The sequence below is a fragment of the Scylla paramamosain genome, chromosome 32 (genome assembly GCF_035594125.1).
Source record: "Scylla paramamosain isolate STU-SP2022 chromosome 32, ASM3559412v1, whole genome shotgun sequence".
In the NCBI taxonomy this organism is placed as follows: domain Eukaryota; kingdom Metazoa; phylum Arthropoda; class Malacostraca; order Decapoda; family Portunidae; genus Scylla; species Scylla paramamosain.
The window spans coordinates 5,243,755-5,263,754 of record NC_087182.1 but is presented as its reverse complement, the minus strand read 5'-3'; the positions used below and the strand labels follow the sequence as shown (position 1 = coordinate 5,263,754).

The 20,000-nt window shown below is 38.5% G+C and overlaps 1 protein-coding gene across 1 annotated transcript in view; it reads right to left on the bottom strand.

The window, feature by feature from the left end:
- Positions 1 to 20,000, bottom strand: part of LOC135089106 (uncharacterized) — a 94,661-nt gene that overhangs the window by 74,225 nt on the left and 436 nt on the right. The window lies entirely within an intron of this gene.

Below are 20,000 nucleotides of genomic sequence, written 5' to 3'. Positions count from 1 at the left end.
CTAATTTCTTCCTATCTCTTTCTTAAACCTAAATTTTTCAAGCTTGTGCCCGTTATTACTTGTTCTGTCCTCGATGAACAAGAAATAACGGGTTCAAACTTGAAAACCCGCTATTCATTGTTCAACCAGGACAATTCAGGCTTCAATGATAATAAATATACTATAATAAATATGCTATTATAAATACTATAATAATGAATAACAAATACTATAGTAACAAATATATTACAAAAAAAAAAAAATACTAGAAATAATCGCGAGCCTAAATAAAGATGTCAAAATTACAATGTTTATTTTTCCTCCTCAGATTTTTATGTGACTTTCATTATTTATTTTATGTGATAGAGTCATTTGACGAGCCTAAAATAAATACCTGTGTTGTGAGTGGGGTGATCTCGTGCCTAAAGAAATATATATCGTATGACGCTCCATTTTCTCCCCATAATTTTTTTTTTCTTTTTGGGCGGGGAAAGAATTCAAAGGCGGAAGGAAAAAGAATGATTGCTAAGTTGTTGCGTGTTACTATTATTCTTTTTTTTCTATTTTCCTTCTCCAAAACTTTCTCTGCAGTGTTGCGAAAGAGTGTGTGTGTGTGTGTGTGTGTGTGTGTGTAAAGATTTTTTTTCTCAAAGCAAAAAAGATTATAGATGGCTTAATATTTCTCTCTCTCTCTCTCTCTCTCTCTCTCTCTCTCTCTCTCTCTCTCTCTCTCTCTCTCTCTCTCTCTCTCTCTCCTCATATACAAGCTATACTAAGCATTTCCCTCCCTTTTCTTCCTCCTCTCTCAAGTTTACGTGCAAAAACCATTCAATTTCAGTAAGAACAGACTTTTATAACACAAGCCTATTTGCGTCGGGAGGAAGGGGGAGGGAAAGAGGGAAGGAGGGAAGGAGGGAAGGCTGGGAAAGTTAGTAGGCTACGCTGGTGTACGTGTTTTGTTTGGTCACGTAAAGTTTGCGCCTTTCCTACGGGGTAACAATTCTCTCGCATTTGGGAAACTTTTATATTACAGGCAAGGAAAATATTTTGTGAGGGATAAGTGGAAATGTGGTCAGGTAAAAATGGTTCTTGTATTATAGAACTATCGCTTTTCAGTCACGATATGAGGGTGGTATGTTAGATCTCTCTCTCTCTCTCTCTCTCTCTCTCTCTCTCTCTCTCTCTCTCTCTCTCTCTCGTTTTGCAGCATTCATTCGTATTACAAAATATGCAGAGAGAGAGAGAGAGAGAGAGAGAGAGAGAGAGAGAGAGAGAGAGAGAGAGAGAGAGAGAGAGAGAGAGAGAGAGAGAGAGAGAGAGAGAGAGAGAGAGAGAGAGAGAGAGAGAGAGAGAGAGAGAGAGAGAGAGAGAGAGAGAGAGAGAGAGAGAGAGAGAGAGAGAGAGAGAGAGAGAGAGAGAGAGAGAGAGAGAGAGAGAGAGAGAGAGAGAGAGAGAGAGAGAGAGAGAGAGAGAGAGAGAGAGCAAGCATTCCGCATTATTTTTTTTGCTTCCCTTTTATAAATTCAGAGAGAGAGAGAGAGAGAGAGAGAGAGAGAGAGAGAGAGAGAGAGAGAGAGAGAGAGAGAGAGAGAGAGAGAGAGAGAGAGAGAGAGAGCATTCCACTTTACTTTTTCATTTATTCTCTCTCTCTCTCTCTCTCTCTCTCTCTCTCTCTCTCTCTCTCTCTCTCTCTCTCTCTCTCTCTCTCTCTCTCTCTCTCTCCACCGTCACACAAATACAACCTTTTTATCACGAGAGCTTCACTAAGTCTCCCAGCACACAAGAGACAAGAAAGAAGAAGTAGTATTGGACACACTGCAAGTCTTGTAGCAACGAAATGACGTATTACAGCCGCTATACTGCCTAACTTCCTCCTCTCTCATGCATAACTCGTCTTTATGTTCTCTTCTCTTTTATTCCCCCTTCGCTACTTGTCTCTTTTTATCGCCTGGCTCTTGTTATTTCTTTTTTTTTTTCTTTTTTTTTCTGTTGTTAGGAAGGAATGTAGTTGCGAGGAAGTACAGGGTTGTGCATAAAGAAAGAAGTTTTTGTTATTTTTTTGTGCTTTATATATTTTTTTCGTAAGTTGAAAATGTTGTTTTCTTTAAGTTCCTTTGCTGTTGTTGTAGTTTGAAATGGTGGTAAGTCTTTATATGCTTCAAAGTTCAGAAGAATGAGGGCTTTAGGAAAGGAATTTTGTTATTTATTAAGCGTTACTGTCTTCTGTAGGTTAAAAAATGTGTTTGTTTATTTTTTTTAGTCTGTTTTATTGTAGTTTGTTCAAGTAGTGGTAACTCTTTACACTCGCTCGTTCAAAAGTACAAGGGAAAGCGAGTTTTAGAGAAAGGAATTTATGTTGTTTATTACGTATTATAGTCTTTCGCAGATTAAAAAAAAAATGTTTGTATGTTTTTTTGTTTTGTTTTTATGTTCTAGTTTGTTGAAGTAATGGTAACTCTTTATACGCTTCAAAGTACGAGAGAAAGTGAGTTTGGGGAAGGAATTTTTGTTGTTTATTACGCATTACTGTCTTCTGGAGGTTATTTTTTTATTTATTTATTTATTTATTTTTTTTAGTCTTTTTTCTAGTTTGTTGAAGAAGTAGTAACTCTTTATACGCTTCAGTGTACAAGGGAAATTGGGTTGAGGGAAAGAATTTTTTGTTGTTTATTACGCATTACCGTCTTCTGCAGGTTTAAAAAGCTTGTATATATATTTTTTTCTGTTTTAGTCTTTTATGTTCTAGTTTGTTCAGTTAGAGGTAACAGTTTATACGCTTCAAAGTACAAGGGAAAGCGAGTTTAGGGAAAGGAATTTAGCTGTTTATTACGCATTACTGTCTTCTGCAGACTAAGAAATGTCACTATTTTTTTTTCTTGAGGTCGTTTTGTCCCTGTTGAAGCAGTGGTAACTCGTACTGTGTTTCGAAGTACAGGAGAAAGTTAGTTTATCATTTTTAAGTGACTGTGTTCTTATCTTCAAGGTGTTATGAAATGTGTGTTTTTAGACTGTAGTGTAAATAGGGCATGGAGTGGTAGGCAGGTGGGGAGGAGCCTTCATCTTTAATATCCCATACTCAGACAGTGCAGCATATTACAACTTGGTGAAGGATAAAATATATACTGTTTCCTCTTTCTCATTTGCATTCCTCTTCCTCCTCCACCTCCTCCTCCTCCTCTTCCCAGGATTCTTCTTTTGACTTTTAGGGGCAATCTATATGCAGTTTCCATGCCCAGGAACGTAACTTCAAAGGAAACAAGCGAGGGGTGTTGCCAGCCTATGAGGGAAGGCTGGGAGGTTCTCATGTAAATACTCAACCTTTGACTTAACCTTTCCTCTCCTCCCTAGCCTCTCCCTCCCTCGTTTGTTCTCCCTTTCGTTTTAGACTGCCTCCCTCTCATTGTTTTCTTTTTCCTGTTCGTTTTAATCTATCTTTTCTTCATTTTGTTCTTCTTATCGTTCGCTTTAGCCATATTTTCCTTCTTCCCTTTCGTTTTAGTCTGTTTTTCTCTCAATTTATCCTCCTCCCCTTTCGTTCTAACGTTTTCCTCACTTTCTTATTCTTCCCTTTCGTTCTAGATCTTTCTCTCACTTTCTTCTTCTTCTTCCTTTTCGTTCTAGACTATCTTTCTCTCATTTTCTATTTCTTGCCTTTCTCTCACTTTCTTCTTCTTCCCTTTTGTTTTAGTTTTTTTCTTTATTCATTTTGTCTCCTCTCTTTCGTTTTAGACAATCTCCCTTTCCTCTTCCCTTTCATTTCCCTTCCCTTCCTTCCCCAAAACACGTCTTCCCCTTCTCTTTCCTTCCCTTCATTCTCTCTTCCTTTTCCTACTGTTATTATCCTTGCTTCTCTTTCCTTACCTTTCCTACGCACTCCTTCCTTTCCCTTCATTTCTCTTCCATTCTTTCCCTTCTTGTTCCTTCTGTTTTCCTTCCCTTCTCTTCTCTTAATTTTTTCTTTTTCCTTTTCTTATCCTCTTCCTTTCTCTTATCCTCTTCCTTTATCTTTCCCTTTCCTTCCCTTCCCTTCCTTTCCCTTCACACACTAGACACACCTGTTGGCCTGACGTAATTTCCAGCCCCGCCAAGCATTACCTGGGATTATGAAGCGGGATGAGGGTCGCACAGCTGTCCACGGATAACCAGGCCAGGTACCCGTGTGTGTGTGTGTGTGTGTATGTGTGTGTGGTGGGTGAAAGTTTAATATTGTGGTAGTAGTAGTAGTAGTAGTAGTAGTAGTAGTAGTGGTGGTAGTGGTAGTGGTAATAGTGGTAGTAGTGGTGGTAGTAGTAGTAGTAGTAGTAGTAGTAGTAGTAGCAGATAATCTTTCTTGAGAATATAACTTAATTTCACAAAACATTTCCTTTCTTACAGAGGTAATGAAAACACACAAACAAACACACACACACACACACACACACACACACACCAAGAAAGAACTTACAAAAATCATGAAAAATAAACATATTCATTACATAAAGAAAGGATGTATAAAAATAAGAAAATAAAAAAAAATAAGATAAAAACAGAACAGGAGGAAAAGAGAAAGGCCACAAAAAGGAAGCGGGTCAAAATAAAGCTACAGAATAAATAGCAGGGATTAAGTAAGCCTAAAAAAACAAAGGGAGAGAGAGAGAGAGAGAGAGAGAGAGAGAGAGAGAGAGAGAGAGAGAGAGAGAGAGAGAGAGAGAGAGAGAGAGAGAGAGAGAGAGAGAGAGAGAGAGAGAGAGAGAGACCCGAAAAAGACAAAAAAAAAAAGGCAAAAAAAAAAAAAAGGAAAACAGATGCGAGAAGAAAGAGAAGAAAATGAAAACGAAATAAAGAAATGAAAGAAAACAAAGAAAACTATTAAACAAACATACAAATGACACAGAGAAAACAAAATAGTACATAAGAAAACACACACACACACACACACACACACACACACACACACACACACACACACACACACACACACACAAACAAAAAATACGTGGGTACCATCTCAGCCTCCCTTCAAATAAAAAGACAGGGAAGATAAGAAAAAAAAAAAAAGGAGAAAAAGAAATAAACGGATAAAAGAAAAAAGCACAGAAGCAAAAACAGAGAGAGAGAGAGAGAGAGAGAGAGAGAGAGAGAGAGAGAGAGAGAGAGAGAGAGAGAGAGAGAGAGAGAGAGAGAGAGAGAGAGAGAGAGAGAGAGAGAGAGATAACGTGAAAGAAGAAAAAGAGGAAGGAAAGAAGAAAAAGAAGAAAAGAAAAAAGGAAAAGAAAAAAAGAAAAAAAGAAAAAAAGAAAAAGAGGAAAAAGAAGAAAAAAATAGAATCGAAGAGAAGAAAACGCAAAAAAGAGCAAAAAAAAAAAAACAGAGGGGAAAACAGAGACAGAGAAGAAAAAAAATACAATAAAATAAAAAGAAAGAGAAACAAGGAAGAAAAAAAGGAGGAAAAAAAGAAAGTATAATAAAAACAGCAACAACAATGTAGTATGTAGTGAAACCATTCCCTTTGAGGCCACCGAAGCGCACCTAAAAGGCTCGCTCGCTAGGTCAACTCCTCTCTGTCTGCTTTAAAACGAAGCTATGAAACCATACCCCGTTACTGTATTCTTTTGTTTTTCTGTCCGTGTATGCATATGTTGTATTCTTTATTTGTTTATTATTCCATCTTTCATTCTTTTTAACAGGAAGTCTCTCACTCTCTCTCTCTCTCTCTCTCTCTCTCTCTCTCTCTCTCTCTCTCTCTCTGGTAAAACAACATATATTTTGTAGTTTTTCTTCCTTTTTTTTTCGTTTTTTTCATGTATTCATTAATGTAATAACGACCACCACCACCGCCACCGCCACCACCACCACCACCACCACCACCACCACCACCACCACCACGTAATTTCCTTTCTCTTCCTTCCTTCCTTCTCTTTCGTTCTCTCCGATATCTCCCCTTCCTCTATCCTTCATTATCTTCCTTTCTCTTCCCTCCCTGTTCCTTTCCTTCACCACCACCACCACCAAACACCAGAAGACCACAAATAAACAACGCAATATCCAGACCAGACACAAGACGCAACAAGAGAACCAATACAATACAGTGTTAAGTTAATCTGCCTTCCAGCGCTCCTTCACCACGTGTCTGAGAGGTCTGGTATTAGTGATGCGTCTTGTCGGTTCCCTGAGTGTACGATAATCTCTCGCTTATCCGGCACAGGGCAGGGCAGGGATGATGTCGAGAGTAGGATATTGTGCCGTGGTCCCTCCTAGGTCTCCCCACCGCTCGGTAATGTAATGCTTAGTGGTGATGATGATAGAAGTACGTACAGGTTATGATGATGATGGTGATGATGGTGATGATAAATGATACTACTACTACTACTACTACTACTAATAATAATAATAATAATAATAATAATGATAACAATAATAATGATAATAATAATAATAAAATCTTTTTCTTCTTCTTTTCTTCTTCTTTTTATTATTATTATTATTATTAGAGTAATGATGGTGATAGTCGTAAAAATAGTAGTAGTAGTAGTAGTAGTAGTAGTCACTGAATATTGTTACTATCATACTACTACTATTATTACTACTACTACTGCTACTATTACTACTACTACTACTACTATTACTACTACTACCACCACCACTACCACCACCACCACCGCCACCACTCGGCACATCGCAACCCCAACACTCCCTCCCGCAGCAGCACACCCAATACACGCCTCTTGACATCCGCGGCGCCACAGGTACACACAAAGCGCCGGGTCTCTCCCTCACGCAGCATCAGGTTCCCTTAATTCCATTCCGGTTACGTTTACAAGGTTTGATTAAGTTTGTGGGTGATATTTTACGTAACTTAGAGGATCAAAACATCTATAGTTACACATATATACTGATTTTTTTTATTTATTTTTTTATGCCTGATAATTTTTAAAAAGTTTGAAAAATTGTCTTTCGAAATTGTATCTGCGGTGAAAATATTCTAGATGAAGTTTTATTTAAAAGAGATGGAGAGGAAATTGGTTCTGAAGCATTAGTGGGACAGACTCAGTAATCAATTTTAGTCCAGAGTCAAAAGGGAGGTTTTAAAAAGTAAATTCATGGATAGGAATGTTAGGTGAAAGAATACAAGGGCTTATACAGTTTCATACAGGGACTGCCAGGTGTATATTTTGTTCTTGGTATGTGAAAGTCATCATTGTAAAACTAACTAATAAAAAAACTCACTAACTAGATAACTAACAAATAACAAACAAAACTAACAAATAAATAACAAACAAATAAACAAAAACATAACAAAAAAATAACCAACCAATGAACTAAAAAATGACAAAAGAAAAAAAAAAAGCAGACAGACAAACGAACAAACTAACTAACTAAATGGCAAAGCTGTTAGTAGGTTTGAATTAGCGGAAGTACTCACCAAAAATAAAAACAGTAACATTGGGTAAAATTTCCGTCAATCCCTCACGTTTTTTATCTTATTTTTTTTAAACTTCGCGCCAATTTCATCGATTTTGATTTCCTTTTTTTTTTCAATTTCTGACGGAAACTTTTCACGAAACAACGAGGAAACGCAATTCATGGTGGAAATTATTCATTCAGCGCCTCTCTCTCTCTCTCTCTCTCTCTCTCTCTCTCTCTCTCTCTCTCTCTCTCTCTCTCTCTCTCTCTCTCTCTCTCTCTCTCTCTCTCTCTCTCTCTCCTCCCATTTCATATATTTGTCGTTTTCTTCTTACAGTTTTTCCTCCCTTCTTTTCTTCCCTGCCTCCCTCTTTTCCTTCCTTCTTTTCTTCCTCCTCTGCCTCTTTCTTTTCTCTTTTCCTTCTTTCCTTCCTTCCCTGTCTCTTTCTTTTTCCATCTTCCTTCCTCCCTTTCCTCCTCCCCTGCCCCCTCTCTTTTCTCTTTTCCTTCCTTTCTTCCTTTCTTCCCTTCCTCCTTCTTTTATCTCTCCCTTCCTTCCTACCGTGCTTACTCCTCTCCTTTCTTCCTTCCTTTCTTCATTCATTCCAGTGTTTTCCTTCTGTTCTTCTTTCCCTGCCTCCCTCTTTTTTTCCTTCCTTTCCTTTCCTTTCCTTCCTTCCTTCCCTGCCTCCCTCTTTTCCCTTTTCCTTCTTTATTTTCCTCAACTCTCTTTTTCCCTCCCCTCCTCTCATTCCTCACTCATTCCTGCCTCGTCAGAATCATTAAATTGCAACACATTCATTACCAAACGTTTATATATGTGCATTTTTTTTTTCCAGCTAAATTCCGAGTGGTGAATGATACGACGATAACAATAAAAGTGAGGTGTTTAATTGAATCAGGCTTTGGGGGGTGAATGGGGCATGGGACGCTGTTATTGTTTCCGTTGATTACGTGTAAACAGGTAAATTAATTAAGGGGTTTGTTAGCGTGAGAAAAAAATTGATGGATTGACTGAGGGTGTGTTTGTCTGTATGTGTTGCATTTTCTTTTCTTTTTTTCTTTTCTTTTTTTTTTTTTTACAGTTTTTCGGGTTAATGGGATGTTTGTGTGTGTGTGTTTGTTTGTATGTGAGTTTGTTTTGATTTTTTTTCCTTTTTTTTTTTGTCTGTCTGTGCGTGTGTGCGTGTGTGTGTTTGTGTATTTGATTGCTGTTGTTTCTACCTTTATCTTATTGTTTGTTTGTCATTCTGTTTGTGTGTTTATTTTCTATTTGTCCGTCTGTCTGTCTGTTTGTTTCATTATTAATTTTATCTGTTCTTTCCTGTTTTTTTTTTTTAACTGTTTATCTTCCTTGTTAGTATTCTTGTCGTAATAGTCCTCTGCCTGCCACCTTGCCTGTCTGTCTGTCTAATTATTTATTTATCTATCTGTCTGTTTATTTTCCTTTATCTCTGTTTGTCTTCTTTGTTAATATTCCTGACGTATTAATCATCTGTCTGTCTGTCTGTCTGTTTGTCGGCCTCTCGCTCTCCCTCACCCCTTATTCCCCCCTCCCTATCCCACCTTCCTCTCACCTCCCGCTCTCTCTCTCTCTCTCTCTCTCTCTCTCTCTCTCTCTCTCTCTCTCTCTCTCTCTCTCTCTCTCTCTCTCTCTCTCTCTCTCTCTCTCGTTGGAATGTCTTTGTTTTCGCCATTCACTTCCTCAACTTTTGTTTTCTCTCTTTTTCTTTCCCGTTAGCTCAATAAATTCAACACAACAACCTTATTTTCATCCTCACACACGTCGCCCGCTGCGCTCCCGTGTGTTTCCGCTTTGTGCTTCCCCGGAGAGAGAGAGAGAGAGAGAGAGAGAGAGAGAGAGAGAGAGAGAGAGAGAGAGAGAGAGAGAGAGAGAGAGAGAGACGAGGAAGGTATAAAAGATGCTAGATTTTCATTTTATATGCTGGTGATGGTGGAATTTGTAGTAGTAGTAGTAGCAGTACCCAATATTACTACTACTACTACTACTACTACTACTACAACTACTACTTTGCGTTCATTCACTCACGCATAACTTCAAATAATCCTATTCTTACACCAAACAAAAAAAAAAAAAAAAAAAAAAACTAAAAATAATAATAAAAAAAAAACAACAACAACATATACAAAATACAAACACAAAAACATTTATCTTAAGACCACTAAGCTATTTATTCAGCCCAGAAATCCACTTTTTCACCCACTTCCTTACGAACCTTTTGGCAAACTCGAACGCGAAAAACATAGAAAACGGACACAAGGGGGAGACTGCGAGAGAAAGAGCATTAATTTTTACACCCAACGCTTCGCTCTTTCTGGGAAGCTTACCGACAGAGAAAACCCCACTGGAACTTCACAACTTGGGACTCCGACCTTTACCGGGACACATATTATACATTTACCTGTCTATAATCTACCAGAGCCCCCTGTGTTTACCTGTCAGCGGCCGGAAAAGGTAGGATTGAGCTGAATGGAACAGAAATAGAACAAAAAATAGAGTAAAAAATAATAATAAATAAAGCAAGATAGAAGGAAGCAGGGAGGGAAGGAGGAAGAAAGGGAGCGGGAGAGTGAAAGGGAGGAATGTGTTGCTTTTTACTCTCTCTCTCTCTCTCTCTCTCTCTCTCTCTCTCTCTCTCTCTTAAACAAACAAAACAAACACACTGTACGTAGGTATTTCATCTCCACTGTTTTGTTTTGGTTTGAAGCAGTTTCGTTTTTCTTTGTTTGTTTCGAAGTTCCATGTTTTCTTTTTTTTTATTATTATTGTTGGTTTTTAGAATTTAACTTTTCGTTTTTTCTTTCTTTTCCTGCCATTTCTTTTTTTTTTTCGTTGTTATTGTTCGGTTAAGAGAAAGAGTTTCGAGTACCTGTAATTAGCTGTTTGTTTGTTTACAGGTGAGCTGTGTTCTTACCTGAGTGAATACACACACACACACACACACACACACACACACACACACGGAGCAGGAGATAGATAGGCTAAAAAAGTTCAAGTCACCAGGACCTGATGAAATATATCCCAGAGTACTGAAGGAATGTAAAAAGATTATTAGTGAGCCGTTAGTTTCTGTCTTTAGGAAATCACTGGAGTCGGGTGAGGTACCAGAAATGTGGAGGCAGGCTAATGTAGTACCCATCTTTAAGAAAGGGGATAAAACTTTAGCGTCTAATTATAGACCGGTCAGCTTAACTTCAGTTGTAGGTAAAATGTTAGAGTCAATAATAGCCAGGAACATTAGGGAACATTTAGACAAACATAACTTGATAAAGCAGTCACAGCATGGCTTCACGAAGGGGAAGTCTTGCCTGACAAACTTGTTAAGTTTTTACAGTAAGGTGTACGAGGCAGTAGATAATGGAGATAGTTATGATATCTTATATCTGGACTTTAGTAAAGCATTCGACAAGGTGCCCCATCAAAGGCTCCTGAGAAAGGTTAGGGCGCACGGGATAGATGGGAAGGTGTTAGGTTGGATAGGGTCATGGCTTGGTAACAGGCGACAGAGAGTGCTAATAAACGGCTCGAAATCCGAGTGGGGTCATGTCATTAGTGGGGTGCCACAGGGATCAGTATTAGGGCCATTATTATTTCTAATATATATCAATGACTTGGATAGTGGAATTAATAGCGATGTTAGTAAATTTGCGGATGACACAAAGATAGGTAGATTAATTAGGTCAGAAGCGGATGCCATCGCCTTGCAGACAGACTTAGATAGAATGAATGAATGGACGGATAGATGGCAAATGCAATTTAATATCAATAAATGCAAAGTGCTTAGCGTAGGTAGAGGAAACCCACACAATAGGTACACATTAAACACCCAAACTCTGGTAGGTACAGGGTACGAGAAAGATTTAGGAGTTATAGTTAGCTCTGAACTCCGTCTAGGGAAACAATGCATAGAAGCCAGAAACAAGGCAAATAGGGTACTAGGATTCATTTTTAGGAGTGTTAAAAGTAGAAGGCCGGAGGTAATATTAAAGTTATACTTGGCGCTGGTCAGACCTCATCTAGACTACGCTGTACAGTTCTGGTCCCCACATTACAGGAAAGATATAGGTCTATTAGAATCAGTACAGAGGAGAATGACTAAAAGGATACAGGGGATGAGGAGTATTCCTTACGAAGCGAGGTTGAAGCGGTTAAATTTACATTCTCTAGAGAGACGTAGGTTAAGAGGGGACCTGATAGAGGTCTTTAAGTGGTATAAGGGTTATAACAAGGGAGATGTAAGCAAAATTCTTAGGATCAGCAACCAGGATAGAACAAGAAATAACGGGTTCAAGCTTGAAAAATTTAGGTTTAGGAAGGAGATAGGAAAAAATTGGTTCTCGAATAGAGTGGTAGATGAGTGGAACGGACTCAGTAATCATGTAGTTAGTGCTAGGACACTAGAGAGCTTTAAGAGAAGATTAGACAAGTTTATGGATGGGGATGATAGGTGGAAATAGGTAGGAGTGTTTCATACAGGGACTGCCACGTGTAAGCCTGGTCGCTTCTTGCAGCTTCCCTTATTTCTTATGTTCTTCTTATGTTCTTCACACACACACACACACACACACACACATTTTCATTCCTAGCACGAGAGAGAGAGAGAGAGAGAGAGAGAGAGAGAGAGAGAGAGAGAGAGAGAGAGAGAGAGAGAGAGAGAGAGAGAGCTGAGTACACCCACACCACACACATAACTAACAAACAAGCCATAAAGATAAGAACAAATAAAACACACAAACAAACAAACAAACAAACAAACAAACAGTAAATATAACAAACATATCACGTGTGTGTGTGTGTGTGTGTGTGTGTGTGTGTGTGTGTGCATTTATCAATATCCTTTTACAAGTATTTCTCCTTCTATATTTGTATGTATGAGAAGGCGGAGTAGGAGGAGGAGGAGGAGGAGGAGGAGGAGGAGGAGGAGGAGGAGGAGGAGGAGGAGGAGGAAGATGGAGGCAAGGGCAATATTTCAGACCCTTTAAATAAACCGGATGAACTCATATGCTTGTTTTTAGCTAAATTTACAAGCTACAGGCACGCATCTCTCTCTCTCTCTCTCTCTCTCTCTCTCTCTCTCTCTCTCTCTCTCTCTCTCTCTCTCTCTCTCTCTCTCATCAACAAACTTTTTAAAGAGACGCAAAAGTTAAGCAGAATAGTGATAATGGTATATATATATTATACTAATGGTGCCATGTATAATACGAGGCCTGTGATGATGTCCCCCCCCTCTCTCTCTCTCTCTCTCTCTCTCTCTCTCTCTCTCTCTCTCTCTCTCTCTCTCTCTCTTTGTGCGTATGGTCTGTTCAGGAATGCAAAGACGAGGAGGAGGAGGACAAAAAAGGAGAAAAGGGAAAAGAAGTAGTAGCAATAATAATAATAATAATAATAATAATAATAATAATAATAATAATAATAAGAAGAAGAAGAAGAAGAAGAAGAAGAAGAAGAAGAAGAAGAAGAAGAAGAAGAAGAAGAAGAAGAAGAAGAAGAAGAAGAAGAAGAAGAAGAAGAAGAAGAAGAAGAAGAAGAAGAAGAAGAAGAAGAAGAAGAAGAAGAAGAAGAAGAAGAAGAAGAAGAAGAAGATAATGATGGTGAAGAGAACAAAATAATAACACCACCAACAACAACGAAGAAGAAGAAGAAGAAGAAGAAGAAGAAGAAGAAGAAGAAGAAGAAGAAGAAGAAGAAGAAGAAGAAGAAGAAGAAGAAGAAGAAGAAGAAGAAGAAGAAGAAGAAGAAGAAGAAGAAGAAGAAGAAGAAGAAGAAGAAGAAGAAGAAGAAGAAGAAGAAGAAGAAGAAGAAGAAGAAGAAGAAGAAGAAGAAGAAGAAGAAGAAGAAGAAGAAGAAGAAGAACAACAACAACAACAACAACAACAACAACAACAACAACAACAACAACAACAACAACAACAACAACAACAACAACAACAACAACGACGACGACGACAACAAGGGGGCAGTTTACAGTGTAGATTAGAAGACATAAAAAATAAATAAATAAATAAAAAAATTATGAAGATCACAGCCTTTCCTTCAACCGCTATTTTCAAACTTAGCATAATTCCACAGCATATCATTTAATCTTCCGTGTCTCTCCTCCTCCTCCTCCTCCTCTTCCTCCTCCTTCTCTTGGTCCTCCTCCTCCTCCTCCTCCTCTTCTTGCTTTCCTACAAAAACATACTTCGGGATTATTCATGAAAGCTGTACTGACGGTGAAGACATGAGCAGGAGGAGGAGGAGGAGGAGGAGGAGGAGGAGGAGGAGGAGGAGGAAAATAATAATAATGATAATAATAATGATAATAATAATAATAATAATAATAATAAGAAGAAGAAGAAGAAGAAGAAGAAGAAGAAGAAGAAGAAGAAGAAGAAGAAGAAGAAGAAGAAGAAGAAGAAGAAGAAGAAGAAGAAGAAGAAGAAGAAGAAGAAGAAGAAGAAGAAGAAGAAGAAGAAGAAGAAGAAGAAGAAGAAGAAGAAGACGAAGACGATGACGCCCACGACAAACAACAACAACAACAACAACAACAACAACAACAACAACAACAACAACATGAAAGAAGAAAGGAGAAGAAGAGGGCGAAGAAGAAGGAAAAGAGGAAAAAAAAAGACACGATACCATGTAAATCCAAAAAAAGGGAAAAAAAGAAAAAAGAAAATCATTTTATGCCTGAAAATTTCTTGGTTTCCTTATTTTCCTATGTTATTCTTGTGTTTTTATGACGAGAGAAAGGAAAACGGGGAAAACGGAATAATTCTTAACATTTTAACCTTCATCTTATTCTAAATCTTTACGCGTTTCAATTTCCTATCTTCACTACTTTTACTTAAGACTATTCTTTTTTCGTTCTACTGTACATAACTATTGTTTTAGACTTTTATTCTTTCTATTTCTCCCTTTTATCAATATTTATTAAGTTTCCTTCTTAATTCTCTTGTGTTACTTAAGTGTTTTTCCGGTACTTAAGAGTGTACTTCAAAAACCTCACTTTCCTTCAGCGTGTAGTGACCATAGTGAAAGTTCCCGTTTGGTCTCGTCTTGCACGCCGGCGGGAGGAACTGGTGGGGATGTGTCTTCTCGCCTTACTCTCTTGAAATAGCCTTGCTCAAACAGGTCACGTTTTTGTAAGTTGAAAAGCTTTTACTGGCTTGGTAATGCTATCCTTCTCCTCTTCCTACTTCTTCTCTTCTTCTTTTTTCCTTCTTTCTCCTCTTCTTTTACCAAGTTCTCCTATTCTTCCTCCTTCTATACCTTCTTTTCTCCTCCTACTTTGCATTCTTTCTATTTCTTCTTCCAGCTCGTCTTTTTCTTCATTTTCTTTCTTCCTTTCTTTGTCCTTCTCCGCTTTGTCCTTCCTTCTCTTCGTATTTTTTTTTAATCTTCTTTTTTCCCTTCTTTTCCTTCTTTGCTTTCCTCCTCCTTCTCTTCGCCCTTCTAGTTTTCCTTTTTTTTTCTTTTTACCTTCTACTCTCTTCCTTTTCGTTCTTCTCTTCCTCCTTTTTTTCCATTTTGTTCCTCACCTTCGTTCTTGTTCATGTTCTTTTCTTCCTTCTCCTCCTCCTCCTCTTTCCTCTCTTCGTTCTTCTCTCCTTCCTTTTCTCCTTCGTCCTTTTTCTTCGTTAATGTTCTTTTTCCTCCTCCTCCTCCTCCTCCTGCTGCCATGCCTCCTCCAACTTTCCTCCTCAGAAATGATCTCAGAATTTCCCGTGAAGAACTCTCAATAAATTCTAAAGGAAACACGCGTTCAAGGAGGAAATTTCAAGGAAAAAAAGACACATAAAGGAAACTCAAATAAGAAGACGAGGAAACCAAAGAGAAGAGAAAAAGAAAAAAAAAGTAATGTGGAGAATTTCTACTTTATATTCTTCAGTGTTTTTTTTTCACGATGGTTCTTTTAAGTTTTGTTATTATTATTATTATTATTATTATTATTATTATTATTACTACTACTACTACTACTACTACTACTACTACTACTACTACTATTTCGTTGTTTTTTATTATGGTTTCTACTGTTTTTTTTTCTTATTTTGGATTTTTAGTGAAGAAATAGATAAAAATGTGGACGTAGGATAAAAATAAGAAAGAAAGAAAAAAATAAAGTCACGGAATAATTTCTAAAGCGAGCTAAGAGAGTTTCCTTTCTTTTTTCTTTTCTTTTTTTAAGCATCAGGGAAAATAAAAAGTTAATGGTGTTTTCTTTTCCCTTTTCCCAGTACAGTATTAAGTATGTATTCGACTCTCTCTCTCTCTCTCTCTCTCTCTCTCTCTCTCTCTCTCTCTCTCTCTCTCTCTCTCTCTCTCTCTCTCTCTCTCTCTCAAAAATGTAGATAGCTTCACCATCTGGAGAACCCACTGTGAGAGAGAGAGAGAGAGAGAGAGAGAGAGAGAGAGAGAGAGAGAGAGAGAGAGAGAGAGAGAGAGAGAGAGAGAGAGTGAGAGACTTTTCTATTTTTTTCATTATATTTAAAGTGTTTGCATTTATACCACAAATCTCTCTCTCTCTCTCTCTCTCTCTCTCTCTCTCTCTCTCTCTCTCTCTCTCTCTCTCTCTCTCTCTCTCTCTATCTATCTCTATCTCTCTCTCTCTCTCTGACCACTGGTGAAAACACTCTTAAATAATGAAAAGGAACAGGAGCAGAAGAATACACCTCTTTCCTCTCCTTTCCTCCCTCCCTTTTCCTTCTCCTTCCTTCATTCCTTCCTTCCTTGCTTCCTTTTTCTCTTCCTCTTCCTTTCCCTTTTTTCCTTCCTATCTTCTTTTCTCTCTCCTTTTTCTTCCCCTCTCTCCCTTCTTCCCTTTCCTTCCTTCCCGCCCTTTTCCCCTTGCTTCCCTCCTTCATTCCTTCCTCTTCCTCTTCCTTCCCCTCTCTTCTTTTCTTCCTTCCTTCCCTCCCTCCTTCCTTCCTTTCCTCTCTCCTTCCTTCCTTCCTTCCCGCCCTTTTCCCCTTCCTTCGCCTTCTTCCTTCCTTTTCTTTTCCTCTTCTTTCTCCTTCTTTCCTTCTTCTCCCTTCATTCCTTCCTTCCTTCCTTCCTTCCTCCCTGGCTTTCCTCCTTCCCTCCCTCCCTCCCTCCCTCCGTTCTCTTCCCTTTTCCACGAATACACGAAATAATTAACAGCGACGATGAAGAATGAACTAATAAATTGGAGAGAGAGAGAGAGAGAGAGAGAGAGAGAGAGAGAGAGAGAGAGAGAGAGAGAGAGAGAGAGAGAGAGAGAGAGAGAGAGTCGCGTGAAATGAAACACAACACTCAAAAAGAAGAAGAAAACGAAAACGAAAACAAAAGTTACCAAACTGCAAATAACATCACACACACACACACACACACACACACACACACACACACACACACACACACACACAGAGAGAGAGCGCCCTCATTTCAATTACAAACACACTCTCACACACTTACAAGACTACTTCATGTGGACCTTTGGGAGGGCAGGAGGGAGAGGCGCAAGAGAGAGGTGAGAGGTGAGGCGGTCCCGGGGGAGGTGGCAACACTGCACGCGCTGTGAAGTGTGGGAAAGTTAAAATTTGGCTCCCGAGAGAAAAGGAGAAGGAGAAGAAGAGATGAGTGGGGAAGGAAGAAGGATAAGAAAGGAGGAGGAGGAGGAGGAGGAGGAGGAGGAGGAAGAAAGGAGGAGGAGCAGAAGGAGAGGAGAGTGATAACAAAGATGAAGGAGGAGAAGGAAGAAGAGAAGGAGGAGGGGAAAGAAGAAAGGGAGAAAAAGGAGAGGAGAATAAGAAAGGTGAAGGAGGAGAAGGAAAAGGAGGATCAGGAAGAGGATAGGAAGTGGATAGGAGAAGGAAAGAAAGATGATAAGAAAGATGAAGGAGAAGAAAAGACGAGAAGGAACGTAAGAAAGGGGGAAGAGAAGGAGAGGAGAATGAAAAGAAAGGTGGAGGAGGAGAAGGAAGAGGAGGAGGAAAAGGATACGAAAATGAGAAGATAAGTAAAGAAGGGGGAAGATAAATTAGAAGGAAAGGGAGGAGGAAGAAGACGATAATATAAGAGAAGAGTGGAGATGAGAAGAGGATAAGAAAGGAGGAGGAGGAAGAGGAAGAGAAGAAGATGAGAAAGAAGGAAGAGGATAAAGATGAAGATAAAAAAGAAGATATAAGATGCAGAGGGAAGAATAAAGGAGAGAAGATGCGTGGAAAAGGAGAAAGATAAAGAAGGAGAGGCAGAGATGGAATACGAAAACAAAAAAAAGTGATAAATGAAGAGGAAAGATAATACGAAAGGAGAATAAGAGATTAATGTAAAAAGAGGAATATAAGAAAGATAAGAGAAAAGTAAAAAGGAAAAATATTTGAAAAGTAGGAAGAGGAGAGGAAAGAAAGAAAGGAAAGATAAAAAAAAAAAGATAAAGAATGTGACAAGAAATGACCAAGAAAAAAAGGAGATAAAAAGAAAAGGATGAAAGTAGATAGAAGAAGAGAAAAAGAAAATGACAGGAGAGGAAAGGTAAGGAGAGAAGGAGAAGAGAGGAGAAGAGAAGAACAGAGAAGAAAGCGAAGGAAAGAAAAAAATGGAAGAGAAAGAAACTGTTTTGCATTTATATCTCTCTCTCTCTCTCTCTCTCTCTCTCTCTCTCTCTCTCTCTCTCTCTCTCTCTCTCTCTCTCTCTCAAATATACATTACCCGTACACTTAATAATATTCATAACCAAAAAGAAAAAAAGAAAAGAAAAAAAGAAAAAAAAATCGCCCGTAACCAAAGAAAACGGAGCCGCTCACAAAAAATTGAATGGGTAACTCTTGTAAAAAGGAAAAAAATGGAGAGGTAGGAATTTTTCCGCTGCCAAGGAGAAGTAGGTGATATTTTGACCGTCTGGGGAAAGTGGAGGATAATACATGGAGGAGAGAGCGAGAGGGAGAGGCGTGGTGTGAGAGGCGAGAGTGAGAGAGGCGTGAGGGAGGGAAATAGAGAGGAAGGACGAGGAGGAGGAGGAGGAGATGGTGGTGGTGGTATTAGTGTGTGTGTATCCATATTCTTATCCTCTCTCTCTCTCTCTCTCTCTCTCTCTCTCTCTCTCTCTCTCTCTCTCTCTCTCTCTCTGGAAATCTAATGAAAGGTTAATGCGTTTGGGCTTAGTCTCTCTCTCTCTCTCTCTCTCTCTCTCTCTCTCTCTCTCTCTCTCTCTCTCTCTCTCTTGCTTTTACGCACACACATGAGAGAGAGAGAGAGAGAGAGAGAGAGAGAGAGAGAGAGAGAGAGAGAGAGAGAGAGAGAGAGAGAGAGAGAGAGAGAGAGAGTAATCTAATGCACAACACATTGCCATAAGCACAAAATGCTCCCATGATCCCCGGAGCATCAAAACACAATATGCTCAGGAATAAAAAGGATCAAAAGGGAATTTCTCTTAATCAACAAAAGAAAAAAAGGAGAAAAAATAAAAAATATATATACAAGCGGAAGAATTTTACAGAATATACTTTTTCATTTATTCTTTCTAACTTTTATTTTTTGTTTTCATTTATTTATTTATTTTATTTTGTTTCGTTACTTTTCACATTTTTTTTTGCTTAGGTTATGTTCGGTTAGGTTAGGTTAGGTTAGGTTAGGTTAGGTTAGGTTAAGGTTAAGGTTAGGTTAGGTTAGGTTAGGTTAGGTTAGGTTAAGGTTAGGTTAAGTGAGATGCAGTTATGATTAGGTTAGGTTAGGTTAGGTTAGGTTAGGTTAGGTTAGGTTAGGTTAGGTTATGGTCGGTTAGGTTAGGTTAGGTTAGGTTAGGTTAAGGTTAGGTTAGGTTAGGTTAGGTTAGGTGAGATGGAGTTATGATTAGGTTAGGTTAACTTAGGTTAGGAGAGATACAATTTTGATTAGCTTAGGTTAGGTTAGGTGAGAAACACTTCTGATTAGGTTAGGTTGGATTGGATTACAGGTTGATTAGATAAAATTTGGTATTATGTTAGGAAGATTAGAAAGATTAGATTAAGTAACATTAGATTTGGTTAGATAAGATATGATTAAGCTGGATTAGGTTACGTTAAGTTAGACCTCGGTACCAGAACATAACGTAACCGAACCTAACTTAATTCAACCACATTACTTAACCCAACTTAACCTAATCAAGCCTCACTCCACCCCACCTCACCTAACCTAACCTAACCAACCTCACCTAACCTAACCTAACCTAACCTAACTTAATTCAACCACTACCTTACTTAACCCAACCTAACCTAATCAAGCCTCATCCCATCCCACCTCACCTCACCTAACCTCACCTTATTTAGCTTAAAAATAAAAAAAAACAGAAGCAAACCTTCATGTCACCCAGAAATTAGTGACGCAAAAATGCTGAAAGTTTGAATAGAAAGTTGAAAGTTGAGAAAGAAAAGAAAAGAAAAATGTATATTGATGGAAGACAGAAACACGAGAGGGAAGAGATGACAAGCGCGAGAACATGAAGAACAACACGAACAAGAACACGAACAACAACAACAAAAACAAGAACACGAAGAACAAGAGCAGGAACACGAACAACAAGAACAAGGACACAAAGGACAACAATAAAAGCAAAAACACGAAGAACAAAAACACAAAGGACAAGAACAAAAAACACGAACAACAAAAACACAAAACAACAACAACAACAACAACAAAA